The sequence below is a fragment of the Melanerpes formicivorus genome, unplaced genomic scaffold (genome assembly GCF_026170545.1).
Source record: "Melanerpes formicivorus ecotype bairdi unplaced genomic scaffold, bMelFor1.0.p_v2 SCAF_426, whole genome shotgun sequence".
NCBI classification, from domain to species: Eukaryota; Metazoa; Chordata; class Aves; order Piciformes; family Picidae; genus Melanerpes; species Melanerpes formicivorus.
Genome location: NW_027142778.1, coordinates 20,077 through 33,334, shown reverse-complemented (window position 1 = coordinate 33,334; position 13,258 = coordinate 20,077). Strand labels below are relative to the sequence as shown.

Genomic DNA, 13,258 nt, shown 5'->3' with positions numbered 1-13,258 from the left:
CAGATCCCCCTCAGCCTTCTCCTCTCCAGACTGCACAGCCCCAGGGCTCTCAGCCTCTCCTCCCCAGGCAGTGCTGCAGTCCCTTCGGCATCCTTGGAGCCTCCCTTGGACTCTCTCCAGCAGATCCCTGTCCCTCCTGAACTGGGGAGCCCAGAGCTGGATGCAATATTCCAGGGGAGGTCTCAGCAGGGCAGAGCAGAGGGGGAGGAGAACCTCCCTGGCTCTGCTGGCCACACTCCTCTGAATGCCCCCCAGGACCCCCTTGGCCTTCTTGGCCCCCAGGGCACACTGCTGTCCCATGCAGAGCTTGTTGCCCACCAGCACTCCCAGGTCCTGTTTCAACCTCTTCAAGGATGTGCTGCCTGTGGGAGCCTGGGTGCTGCTCCTGCTTCCTGTGAGGAGCTCAGGCAATGAAATATTCTCTTAACTCCTTTTGCTCCCCTGTTCCAAACCATTTCACCTTGTGCCTTGCACCAAGCCCTTTGAGAACCTCTCCAACTGCCAGTCACACAAGGTGAGTTTCTCACATCAGCCTTCATGCTACCTGTGCTTGCAGACAGGGCAAGATCCAACTCAGAGTCCTCAGGGAAAGGGAAAACCAAGCCAAGGTTCTTGTGAGCCCTTCAGAATGCCAAATCATTTATTGCTCAGGGGTTAACCACCTGGGTTTCACAAATCATTTGGAACTCTTAGGAGTTGCTGCAGTCAGAACTAGGGGCTGGGGGTGGCTGACACCCCTCAGGCTGTGCTGTCATCCAGTGGGCTCTGGAAGAGCTGAGGGCTGGCTGCAGGCAACCCTCCTGGAGTTCAACAAGGACAAGGGCAGGGTCCTGCATCTGGGGAGGAGTAACAGCAGGCACCAGGACAGGTTAGGAGCTGCCCTGCTGGAGAGCAGCTCCGTGGAGTCTTAGTGCACAAGTTCTGCACGGGACAGCAATGTGCCCTGGTGGCCAAGAGAGCCAATGGGGTCCTGGGGTGCAGCAAGGAAAGTGTGGCCAGCAGGCCTGGGCAGGTTCTGCTCCCCCTCTGCTCTGCTCTGCCCTGCTGAGACCACAGCTGCAATCCTGGGTCCAGTTCTGGGCTCCCCAGCTCGAGGGAGACAGAGAGCTGCTGGGGACAGTCCAAGGGAGAGCCAGGAGGATGCTTAGGGGACTTGAGCATCTCCCCTGGGAAGAGAGGCTGAGAGCCCTGGGGCTGGTTAGTCTGGAGAAGAGAAGGCTGAGAGGGATCTGATCAATGTCTATTGACAGCTGAGGGCTGGGGGGCAAGGGGAGGGGGCCAAGCTCTTGTGGGTGGTGCACAGCAATCAGCCAAGGAACAGTGGAGACAAACTGGGACAGGGAAGGTTTCAGCTCAACAGGAGGAGAAACTTCTTTGGTGTGAGGCTGCTGGAGCCCTGGAGCAGGCTGCCCAGAGAGGTTGTGGAGTCTCCTGCTCTGGAGCCTGCCCAAGCCCTGCATCCTGGACGCATTCCTGTGCAGACTGCCCTGGGTGCTGCTGCTCTGGCAGCCACTCACCCCTAGATCTATGAATACAGTCTCACAGGCTCACAGTCTCGCCAAGGTTGGAAGAGACCTCGAGGATCATGGAGTCCAGCCTGCCAGCACAGACCCGTGACTAGAGCATGTCTCCCAGGGCCACGTCCAATCTCCGCTTGCACACCTCCAGGGACGGGGACTCCACCACCTCCCTGGGCAGCACATCCCAATGAGGAATGACTCTCTTGGTGAAGAACTTTCTCCTCACCTCCAGCCTAAACCTCCCCTGCTGCAGCTTGAGACTGTGTCCCCTTGTTCTGGGGCCGGTTGCCTGGGAGAAGAGCCCAACCCCCACCTGGCTACGACCTCCCTTCAGGGAGCTGCAGAGGCATTGAAAGGATTTCTGAAGAGTAGCAAAGCTTTCAATAAAACACAACTGAAGTTTCTCCCTTCAGGCACTCAAGAATTGCTAGGGCTACACATGGAAGGGTACTTGTCAAAACTGCTGTGGTTTGTTCATTCCCCTGGGGTGTTCTGCAGACTGAAACCCAGGAGCAGACTCACCAGGACAGCCATGAGAATGTCAGGAGAATTCATTCAGAATTGTCTTTTCCATTGATGCATTTAAAAATCTTTTCTAATGGATACTTGTGACAGTTCCCAGGAACTCCAGCAGACCTCAACAGAGCAGCAGCAAGCACCTCCATGTTTGATTTGCTTTGTGGGTAGTTTTGTCTCTTAACCCCCCCCACGTTCAAGAGTCTGTACTGGGATGGGTGGATCATAGTCGGCGTGGATTCTTCCCCATGAGAGTGGTGAAACCCTGGAATGGGTTGTCCAGGGAGGTGGTCGAGGCCCCGTCCCTGGGGGTGTTTAAGAGCAGGCTGGATGAGGCTCTGTCCAGCCTGATCTAGTGTGGGGTGTCCCTGCCCATGGCAGGGGGTTGGAACTAGATGATCCTTGTGGTCCCTTCCAACCCTGAATGAAACTATGAAACTATGAAACTATGAAACCTCCAAGGCACTGAAGTAGCTCTTGTGCTGCTTCACAAGCCCATCAAACCTGCAGTGTGAATGAGTCTGCCTTGAGCATGGGTGATCAGCATTTGGAGGTCACCTTGGCTCCCCACTTCCTCCTCAAGGGCCTGCTGAGGCTGACACTTCTCCTGGGGCCTGCTCTTGGCTTCTCCTGCCCCAGGAGGAGTTTGACACCTCTCCAAGGAGGCAGTGAGCGCTTCCTGCCCAAGAGCCTGAAGAGTCCTGGAGCTGTGAGGTGTGGGATGGAGCTGGGCAGCTGTGGTGGGTTAAGGCCTCTTTCTGCAAACAAAAGAAGCAAGCAGGGGGGAGGCTTGCGGGTACTTTACCCTCCCTGCAGGGCGTTTCCCCTGGGAAAGCTGAGGCTGTTCCACTCCCCCCTCCCTGCCCAGCAAGGGTAGAAAAAGCAGGACCTCATAGCTGTTGGAGCTCCTTTTTGGCTCCTGCCTCTGCTGGATGAGAGCTACTGCAGCTGCCCTCCTGCTCCTCAGCCACGTGGCCGGACCTGATCCTTCTCCCTGCTGCCTCTGTGCCTCCTCAGAGAGAGACTGGTTCTGTATTATTCTTTTCTGTCCCCCTCCCATCCACTCTTGCTCCTTGCCCTTGTGAACTTTTCCTGTTATTGCCATATATATATATAGTTTAAAGGAAAATTCTTTGCCTCTCTACTTCCAAGCTGACTCCAGATTGTTGCTCAGTGGATTTGCTCCTTACCCTTTTTTGTTCCCTCTCCCTGTTTGGAGGGGGGGGGGAGTGGGGAAGAGATTCTCAGCCTTTTCCCCATTTGAGCTTTTAACTCTCAGTTAAGGCTCAAACCACTACAGTAGAGGACAGTGCAGCAAAAGGCTCTGAGGCAAGGCAAGGGAGAAGCAGAGCAGGGGACAGAGGAGTGCCAGAGGCCCTGGGCACCACAGCGTCTGACAGAGCCCTGCCCTCCTCCTGTCACCCCTCAGGCCCAGCACTGGCTGGAAACCAAAGGTCAGCCTCTGCAGTGGGCAGCCAGGGACACAGAGTGCAGGCAGGCAGTGTCCAGCACTGACCTGAGTCACAGTGCAGGCTCAGGGAGCTGCAGTGGTCCTCGGGCCGCAGCGGCAGCAGCTCCCCAGCCATCTGCATGGCGTCCCCGGCCCCCAGAGCTCCCAGCCAGGGCTCAGCAGAGAATGGGCTGCAAGAGAGAGACACAGCAGGGCTGCTGCAGAGACCTGGGCACCACAGGCCTGCTGCAGGCCACTGCTCTGCAGCTGCCTTCTGCAAGCAAGGAGCAAAGTAGCCACAGGCAGCAGAATCAGAGAACCTTTCTGGCTGGAAAAGATCTTTCAGCTCCACTCCAACCATGCTCCCATTGCCAGGGCACCCCCAAACCATGGCCCTCAGCACCACACCAACCCCCCAGGGATGGGGACTCCACCACTGTCCTGGGCAGCCTGCACCAGGCCTTGACAACCCTCAAGGGCAAGAAATTGTTCCTCATGTCTCAGCCCAAACCTTCCCTGGCACAACTGAGGGCATTTCCTCCTGGCCTATCACTTGTTCCTTGGGAGCAGAGACCAAGCCCTGCCTGGCTCCAGCCTCCTGTCAGGGAGCTGAAGAGAGACAGAAGATCCACCCTCAGCCTCCTCCAGGCTAAACATCCCCAGTTCCCTCAGCTGCTCCTCACAAGACTTTTGCTTTGTAGTCCCTCCTGGAGCCACCCCAGCACCTCAGTGTGCTCCCTGCAGTGAGGGGGCCAAAAGTCAATGCAGTACTCAGGCTGTGCATCCAGTACCCAGTGCAGGCTACACTGCTCTGCTCCTGTTGGCCACACCATGGCTGACCCAGGCCAGGATGCTGTTGGCCTGCTCAGCCACCTGGCCACAGGCTGGCTCAGATGCAGCCTCTGTTGCCCAGCACCCTAGGTCTTTGCTGGGCATCTTTCCAGCCACTCTTCCCCCAGCCTGCAGTGTTGCAGGGGGTTGCTGTGACCCAGGTACTGGACCTGCCACTTGGCCTTGATGAACCTCATGCCATTGGCTTGAGCTTTGATCCAGCCTGGCCAGGTGCCTCTGTACATTCACAAGCAGATGAACACTCCTGCCCAGCTTGGGCCTGTCTGCAAACTGACTGAGGGAGCCTCAACGCCCTCACCCAGGGCACTGATCAAGTGTTCAGGAGAGCTGGCCCCAGCACTGAGCCTTGGGGAACACCACTGGTGACCAGACACCCAGGGGAGTTAGCTCCATTCACTTGAAAGCAGAAGGAAAACCAACCCCATGGAATCAGAAAGAGAGCTCCTTGTTGGGGATTGTTTTGAGCAAGAGGGGACATGGGTCCCAGCAACACCTGTGCAATTCAGGCCTTGAAGAACTCTCTGTTGATAATAGAGCGGTGGAATAGGAGCTGTGGGAAAGAGTTGATTGCCTGGTATGCTGAAGTCCAGCTGCCCCTGAGAAGGGAGGCAAGCAAGATAAGCAGGAGGCGAGATCTGGGAAAGAGAGCAATTAGACTGAGTAGGAAGAATTCCACAGAGTTGTGAAAACAATGATGTAACCTTCTAGAGAGGAACCAACAGTGTGTGTTAAATTAGAACAGAATTAACTATGCATAAGATAAGACTCTAAATAACAAAGTGTGGAACAATAAAGTGGGATGATTACTGTCACTCATACTGAGTGCTGTCGTCCCTGCCTCTGTTCTTGTCAGCTCCTGGCTCAGTGCTGAAGAGATTCAGCACTCAGAAGGTCCCAGAGTAGAGAATGACACCAGGTGCCCCATACACTGCATCCAGCTCCCTGCAGTGAGGCTGCAGAGCCCAGCTGCTGGCAATGCCACCAGAGCAGGGCTGCTGGAGAGCACAGGGCTGGAAGAGCTGCTGGCACTCACAGCCTCACCCTGGCTTCCTGCCACCCAGAAACCTCACCTCAAAAGCTGCAAATGGCAAGGCAGCTCCTGGCCCAGGAGATCCCAGCCTAGAAAGCAGCCAGGAACAAGCAAAGCCTGGCCTGAAGAGCAGAGCAGGATGCTGAGCTCCTCACCTCTGAGTGCTGAGGCTGTAGGGAGCCTCCTTGGGCTCTGTTCTGCCCTTGGCTCCTGCAGCTCCTCCCAGACTCTGCTCTCTGGGCAATCTCCGCCGGCTCTGGCCACTGGCCTGCCCCCTGCCCCCTCAGCCTGCTCAGGGCTATCTGAGGCAGCTCTCTAATTTGAGGAGTTGCTGAAGGAGGAGACTAACTTCTAAGCCTTCTTCTGAGGCTCTGTGAGCAGCACCACTCAGCCCTTTGCCTCTGCTGCCTGCTGCTCTGCCTCTGCATGTCTGGGCTTCTGCTTTGGCTTCTTTTTCCCTGCAGCTCCTCCTTTTCTTCCCCTCCTTCTCTTCGCCCTCTGCCTTATCTTCAAGATGTCTTTTCAGCCTTGCTTGCTGCTTGCTGACTTCAGACACCTTTCTGCTTTCCCTTGCCTGGGGGGCAGCATCTTTACCCCTGGCTGGCTTCTCTCTCTCAGGCTTAGGTTTCCCTTGGGCCTGGCGAAGGGGTAGAAGAGGAGAGTCAGAGGCAGGGATCATTGTGGAGGGAAACTCAGAACAAACCCCAACAAATTCACCTTTTTTTGCCTCGATTTTGAGTGCAATTCTTAGTTTTCAGGTCACAAAATCCTGCCCAAGCTCCCCAGATGAACTGGCATTGCTCCACTCCTCACAGAGCTCTGCTTCCCAGGCAGCAGCACCAGCTGAGGGCTGGCAGCTCCCAGCACAGCCAAGAACTGTCCCCAAGAGCCTGAGCCCCCCCCAGCAAAGTGTCACCACCTGTCCTGCTCACCTGTGCTTGGGCCTGCTCCAGCTCTGAGAGCTTCTGCCGCAGTTCCAGCAGCTCCTTTTCCTTCTCAAGCACTTGCTGCCTCAGCAGCTGCTCCTGGCTCAAAGGCTTCCCTGGAGGAGCAGAGGCAGCAGCCCTGGCACAGGCAGGGGCAGTGCATTCCTCTGGCTGGAAACAGAACAGAACCTCTTACACTGAAAATCCTGAGAGAGTCATGGAACCCTGGAACTGGTTTGGTTAGAACAAGGTCACCCAGCCCCAGCCTCAACCTAACACCCCCATGGCCCCCATGCTCAGCTCACTCCAGCTCCCTTACCTGCTGTCACCATCTAGCACTGGAGCTCTCTCTGTGCAGCTGTTGGAAGCTGCACCATTCATGCACAATGGAACCAAACTCATTTGAAACCTTTGCCCCCACTAGAATTTGCTGTTGTGACAGGGGGAGCAAGTGGAGCATGGATTGGAAAGGGACTGAGGCACAAACCCACAGAAATATCTCCAGCCAAAAGGCAACAAAGGAAACTCTTTGACATGACATAGCCCTCCTCAGGTACTGCAAGGCCTGGTGTGGATGGGGTTCTGCACTTCACTCCCAAGAGGGAAGTAACAAGCTATTTAAAGCAGCCACACTCTCAGCATAGAGCCTTATACAAACCCCAAGGGCTGTAAATCAGATTAACAACAATCATTCACTCTGATGCCTACCAGAACATCCTGAATCCAGAAGATGCTTCCTTTGCTCTTCCATTGGAGAAACAGAGTCAGGAGGAAGAATGCAGCTGTGCTGGACCAGCCTCCTGCAAGACCTGAAACCAGCCCCGAGACCATCTTCAGCAAGGTGTTGGCAGAGAAAGTGGAACAACAGCAAAGGCAGAAAGCTAAAGCTGCCCTCTTGCAGCACAGACACTGTGTTTCATGGAGAGCAAAATGCTCCCTGGGGACAGGAGGCTGGGAGCTGAAAAGCCTCTGCCCCCCCTGCACTCCAGACAAACAAGCAAACCCAAAGCCAAAGCACACAGCCAGCCAAGAGCGGCTGGGGGCTGCCACTGTGTCACCTATGGACTCAGGCCTGAGCTGCTACAGAACACTTTGATGGGAGGCAACCTTGTGATAAGGGAAAGAAACAGAAGCCTGGATCCAAACGAATGACCCTGACAGGAGCCTTGGAGCTGTCAGAGCACAAAGCCTGAGACCTGTCCAGAGCTGCAGCTGGACAGCAGAGGGGCTGAGTGGAACAGAGTAACAGAAGCACAGCCAGGAGCAGAGGCTCTGATGAAGGCACTCAGGAGACGTGAAACAGGAGCCAGAACGAGGCCAGTTCCTAAAGGTGCTAAGTCTATCATCCAAAACTCACAGGAAATCTCCTTCTAGAGAGGTAAAAAGGGGCAGGAAAGCCTGAAGCTTTTCCCTGTCCCACCAACAAAGCCCAGGGTGGAGCAAGGGAAAACCCAAGGGCAAAGGATGCAAAAGGGATAAAACTTTGAGCCCAGCTCCAGAGCTGAACTCAGGTGAGGGAAACACCACCTTGCTGTGACCAAACTCAAGAGTGCAACAAAAGAGACACTCCAGGGCTAGTAACTTGTCCCTGCTCACTGTTTTACTCACAGCAGTGTCAGGCAAGCTCCCGAGATTCCCCAGCAGCAGCCCTGGCACAGCGACTCCTCCAGTTTGCATTGACCTGGGGACAGAGACACAGAGATGTTTGCCAGCAGCCCCCTGCCCCTGCCCAGGGCCAAACATTTTGTGCCTGGGAAGAGCAGGCCCTGCATGCTCAGAGTGACAATGCAGCTCTTTGGAGATGAGATTTGCCAGCAGCTAAATAAGCCCTTGGTAAAGAGGCCAGCTCCTTCCCATGCCTCTGCTGGGTGATCTCTCCCCTGGCTGGAAGCCTGCACCCTGGGAAACAGCAGGAATCAACTGGTCTGCATCCCTGGGAATCCTCTCCAGTGCAGCTGCAGACAGCAGGATCTGATGACAAAAAGCAAGACAACAAATCCAGCCAACGCCACCAACCATCCCCTGCCCTTGCCCTTGGGGATAGCTTCAGCAGGGAGACTTTGTGCAATCATCACTATGTCTGGTGGCTGCTCTGCTGATGGAACTGGGCAGGGGAAGCAGGATGTGGAAGAGCACAGCAGTCACAGCCCTGCCACCGGGTATCACCAGGTGCTGAAGTGCTGAGGCTCCCTGGCACCCTGGAGCTGCCTGGCTGCCAGACTTCACCGGATGGAAGCAGCCGGGTTCAGCACCGAGCTGCACTGCAGCTGCTCGCAGCCTTGCCTGGCTCAGGGCTCCGTGCCGCGGGGCTTGGCCTCGCTCAGGCTTTAGAATGAAGCCTGCTCGGCAAACACAAGATCGAGACTCTTCTCTTGCCTTACCGCCACCGAAAGCAGCTCTTGGCCTTTAGCTTCTGCCCAGGCTTAGCCTCGCAGCAGCGCTTCAGAGGGAGCCGCGGTGCCGGGGCAGGGGGCGGCGTGGGGGCACGGCCGGCTCCGCGGCTGCCGCCCCGCAGAGACGCAGGGCCCGGCCCCGGCAGGGCGGACGGCAGCCCGGGCACCCCAAAGCCACCCCGGAACCTCCTCCTCGCCCCCGCTGCGGGCAGCCTCCTGCAGGGCGGGGAGCAGCCGGCCCGGGCCCCGCCGCTGCCCAAGGCCGGCGAGGGCTCCCCTGCCCCTGCCCCTGCCCCTGCCGCTGCCCCTGCCCCTGCCGCTGCCCCTGCCCTGCCCCTGCCCCTGCCCCTGCCCCTGCCCCTGCCGCTGCCCCTGCCCCTGCCCCTGCCCCTGCCGCTGCCCCTGCCCCTGCCCTGCCCCTGCCCCTGCCGCTGCCCCTGCCCCTGCCCCTGCCGCTGCCGCTGGCCCTGCCCCTGCCCCTGCCGCTGCCCCTGCCCCTGCCCCTGCCGCTGCCCCTGCCGCTGCCCCTGCCGCTGCCCCTGCCCCTGCCCCTGCCCCTGCCGCTGCCCCTGCCCCTGCCCCTGCCCCTGCCCCTGCCGCTGCCCCTGCCGCTGCCCCTGCCCCTGCCGCTGCCCCTGCCGCTGCCCCTGCCGCTGCCCCTGCCCCTGCCCCTGCCCCTGCCGCTGCCCCTGCCCCTGCCCCTGCCCCTGCCCCTGCCCCTGCCCCTGCCGCTGCCCCTGCCCCTGCCGCTGCCCCTGCCCCTGCCCCTGCCGCTGCCCCTGCCCCTGCCCCTGCCCCTGCCCCTGCCCCTGCCCCTGCCGCTGCCCCTGCCCCTGCCGCTGCCCCTGCCCCTGCCCCTGCCCCTGCCGCTGCCCCTGCCCCTGCCGCTGCCCCTGCCCCTGCCCCTGCCGCTGCCCCTGCCCCTGCCCCTGCCCCTGCCCCTGCCGCGGGGCTGGCAGCGCTGCGCTGCGCTCCCGCCCGGCTCGGAGCGGCTCCGGCAGCGGCTGGGGCGGCAGGGGGCTGGGCCGCGGCTAACGAGCGCCCGGGGACACCCCCGGCCCCAGCTCAGCTCCCCTGCAGCAGCCCCCTCAGCCCACAGCCCCCCGCAGCCTGCGTGCCCGCTCCAAGGGGCAGCCCGGGGGGGGGGGGCAGCAGGGCCCGGGGCCGCTGCCGCCAGCAGCCGGCAGCCAGGGCAGGCCTCGCTCGGCTGCGCCTCCCTCCGGGCACCCAGGCTCTGCCCTGCTCGCTCTCGGGCTCTGGCCCAGGCCCGGCCTCGCTCCCGGCCCCCTGCAATGCTGCGGCGCTGCCAAGCTGCCGGCTGGGGACACCTCCCCCAGGGGGACCCTTCCCGCTCTGCTCAGCTCCTCCTGCCCCTGGGGCGGCTGCGCCAGCGCCCCCGGCTGGAGGCAGAACCAGAGCAAGGGGAAACACCATGGGCAAACTCCACTTGTGCCCAAAGCCAGGTCAAAGATAGGGTAGGGTAGGCTGGGGTGGGACGGGACGGGACGGGACGGGACGGGACAGGACGGGACAGGACAGGACAGGACAGGACAGGACAGGATAGAATTAACCAGGTTGGAAGAGACCTTCAAGATCATCACGTCCAACCCATCAACCAATCCAACACCACCTAAACAACTAACCCATGGCACCAAGCACCCCATCAAGTCTCCTCCTAAACACCTCCAATGATGGCGACTCCACCACCCCCTGGGCAGCACATTCCAATGGGCAATCACTCTCTGTAGAATTTCTTCCTCACCTCCAGCCTAAACCTCCCCTGGCGCAGCTTGAGACTGTGTCCTCTTGTTCTGGTGCTGGCTGCCTGGGAGAAGAGACCAACCTCTGCCTGTCTACAACCTCCCCTTGGGTAGTTGTAGAGAGCAAGAAGGTCTCCCCTGAGTCTCCTCTTCTCCAGGCTAAGCAGCCCCAGCTCCCTCAGCCTCTCCTCACAGGGCTGTGCTCCAGACCCCTCCCCAGCTTTGTTGCCCTTCTCTGGACTCGTTCCAGCAGCTCAACCTCCTTCCTAACCTGAGGGGCCCTGAACTGGTGTGACCTAACCAGTGCAGTGTACAGGGGCAGGATGAGCTCCCTGCTCCTGCTGGCCACACTCTTCCTGATGCAGGCCAGGATGCCCTTGGCCCTCCTGGCTGCCTGGGCACACTGCAGGCTCATGTTCAGCCTACCATCGACCAGCACCCCCAGGTCCCTCTCTGCCTGGCTGCTCTCAGCCACCCTGCCCCCAGCCTGCAGCACTGCCTGGGGTTGCTGTGGCCAATGTGCAGCACCTGGCACTTGGATGTGTTCAATCTCCTGCCCTTGGCCTCTGCCCATCTGCCCAGCCTGTCCAGGTCCCTCTGCAGAGCCTCTCTGCCCTCCAGCAGATCAACTCCTGCCCCAGCTTGCTGTCATCTGCAAAATCACTGCCGATGGACTCAGTGCCCTCATCCAGATCATCAATAAAGATGTTAAAGAGCATGGGGCCCAGCACTGATCCTTGGGGCACACCACTAGTGATTGGCCACCAGCTGGATGTGGCACCATATGCCACGTAATGCCCTACCAGTGGATCAGCAGAAGGAATCTCGTTTGCTCGGGTGCAGGCAAGGAACTGTTTTGGCCACTCCACATCAGTTCAGTGATCAGGGAGAGCTGAACACCGCCACGGAAAGCCCAAAGGCTCCTGGCATGGCGCCGCCGGGGGTGCCCTCAGACGTCACTTCCGCCCTTCCTTCCGCAGGGGAGGCCGTGCTACCCACAGCAACCATGGTGCTATCCGGTGCTGCGTCGTGACGTCACTTCCGCCCTTCCTGCCAGCCCCCACGCCCAGTGCTCCTGGCGGTGCTCCAGAGGCGCTGCTGCCAGCTGGGCGGCTCTGGCCCGGCGGCCCCCGGATCCGCACGGGGAGGCTGCAGCTGCCGAGTCGCACAGCCAGGACCCGCCGTGGCCAGAGCGCCGCTACGAGCGCACCCCGTGGCCCCTTCAGCCGCTCCGCCGCGGCTCCGGCTGCCCCGCAAGCGGGAAGCAGGGAGCGGAGGCGCCGGGTTCTGCGCCTGCACGGCCGGCGTTTGCTGAGCCTAGCCGCAGAGACACGGAGTCGTTTGGGTCGGGAAACCCAGCAGGTTCAGTTGAATCTTGGTGCCAGGGGTGAGCCCTGGGCTGGCCCCCAGGTGAGTGACAGCTGCTCCCCATGAAGCCCTCTGCTTACCAAAGGGGAAGAGAAAGAACTGAAGGAGGGAGACCGAGGCAGAGGGAAAGAAGGCTGAAAGCAGCTGTAAGGACACAAAGAGCAATCCAACGGAGTGGACAAAACCCCAGCTCCCTCAGCCTCTCCTCACAGAACTGTGCTCCAGACCCCTCCCCAGCTTTGTTGCCCTTCTCTGGACACCTTCCAACATCTCCACATCTTTTCTAACCTGAGGAGCCCAGAACTGGACACAGGACTCGAGGTGTGGCCTGAGCAGTGCTGAGCACAGGGCAGGATGAGCTCCCTGCTCCTGCTGGCCACACTGCTCCTGATGCAGGCCAGGATGCCATTGGCCTTCTTGGCCACCTGGGCACACTGCTGGCTCCTGTTCAGCCCAGGGGCCAAGTGCCAAGCTCCCCCATGCCAAAACTTTATGCCCAATGACTTCCCCCACGATGCTGAGCCAGATACATGTTCAGGTGCCTTACAGCACCCAAGCCAGGGAAATCCTCCTGCAGAACTGTCCCGATGGGGCATAGCCAAGCCCAGCCATGCTTGACCAAGAGCCGGAGGACAGCAGCAGCAGCTGGAGGTAGATGCCAGAGGCTCTGCACGGAGCTGGGTCCGGACTTGCCGGCGGCACCAAGCCAGCAGCAGAGCTGCTGGGCAGGGCCCTGGCCGCTCACTGCTGTGAGCTGCTCAGCAGCTACTTGGCTACATTTCAGATTGCTGTTCTGCTGCTGCTCTGGTTTGTGTCCAACAGGAGTTAAGAGAGGGGGGTTGGTAAACCCTTCCCTTTCCGCCCTTGCTTCTGCCCGGCTGCTGGCCGGCTGGGGGAGTGCTGCTGGTGCCTCCCCCTCCGCCGGTGCCCAGCGGCTCCACTTCTCTCGCTGTGGACAAGGTGGAAGCTTAGCTCCTTGCTTTCGCTTTGCCTCTGCAACTGCATCCAGAGCACAGCTTGGGCTTATGAAATTTCCTGCCTGCAGCTCCCGGCACAGCGCCTTGGACTGACCGAATTTCCCAGCCTGAGCATTGCTGTGTGAGGAACCTGACTCTGGAGCTTGAGCAAAGGCTCCAGAGTTTGGGGTTTCCCCCTCTTTCCTCTGCCTCTGCTCCATGAAGGAGCTGAAGGGAGTCCATCTTGTGACCGAAGAAGAAATTGCAGCTCCTGGCTCTCTCTAGCTCTGGATTTGATGTTAGGCTCAGAGTTGTCTTTTCCCTTCCTCTGCCTAAATCGTTCAGCTGTTCCTGAAGGTGCATTTGATGTGGATCCTTCCCAGCCGGGCACAGGAACCTGAACATAACTGTACAAAAGTTGTATTGACGTTTTCTGGGGGCCTTTGGGATTAATACAGTTATCAATATCATTATTAATAGTTCTGCC

At 59.4% G+C, this 13,258-nt stretch overlaps 1 long non-coding RNA gene across 2 annotated transcripts; it reads right to left on the bottom strand.

Annotated features, from left to right (window-relative positions):
- Positions 1–639: 639 nt before the first annotated feature.
- On the bottom strand, positions 640–11,372 carry LOC137459860 (uncharacterized). 2 transcript variants are annotated; one of them, XR_010992535.1, is made up of 6 exons: positions 11,251–11,372; positions 7,903–7,975; positions 7,003–7,103; positions 6,301–6,465; positions 3,553–3,677; positions 640–2,794 (listed from the first exon to the last, which is right to left on the bottom strand). It is a non-coding gene; the product is annotated as an uncharacterized lncRNA (long non-coding RNA). The 2 variants fall into 2 exon arrangements; XR_010992534.1 differs by lacking the exon at positions 3,553–3,677.
- Positions 11,373–13,258: the final 1,886 nt, after the last annotated feature.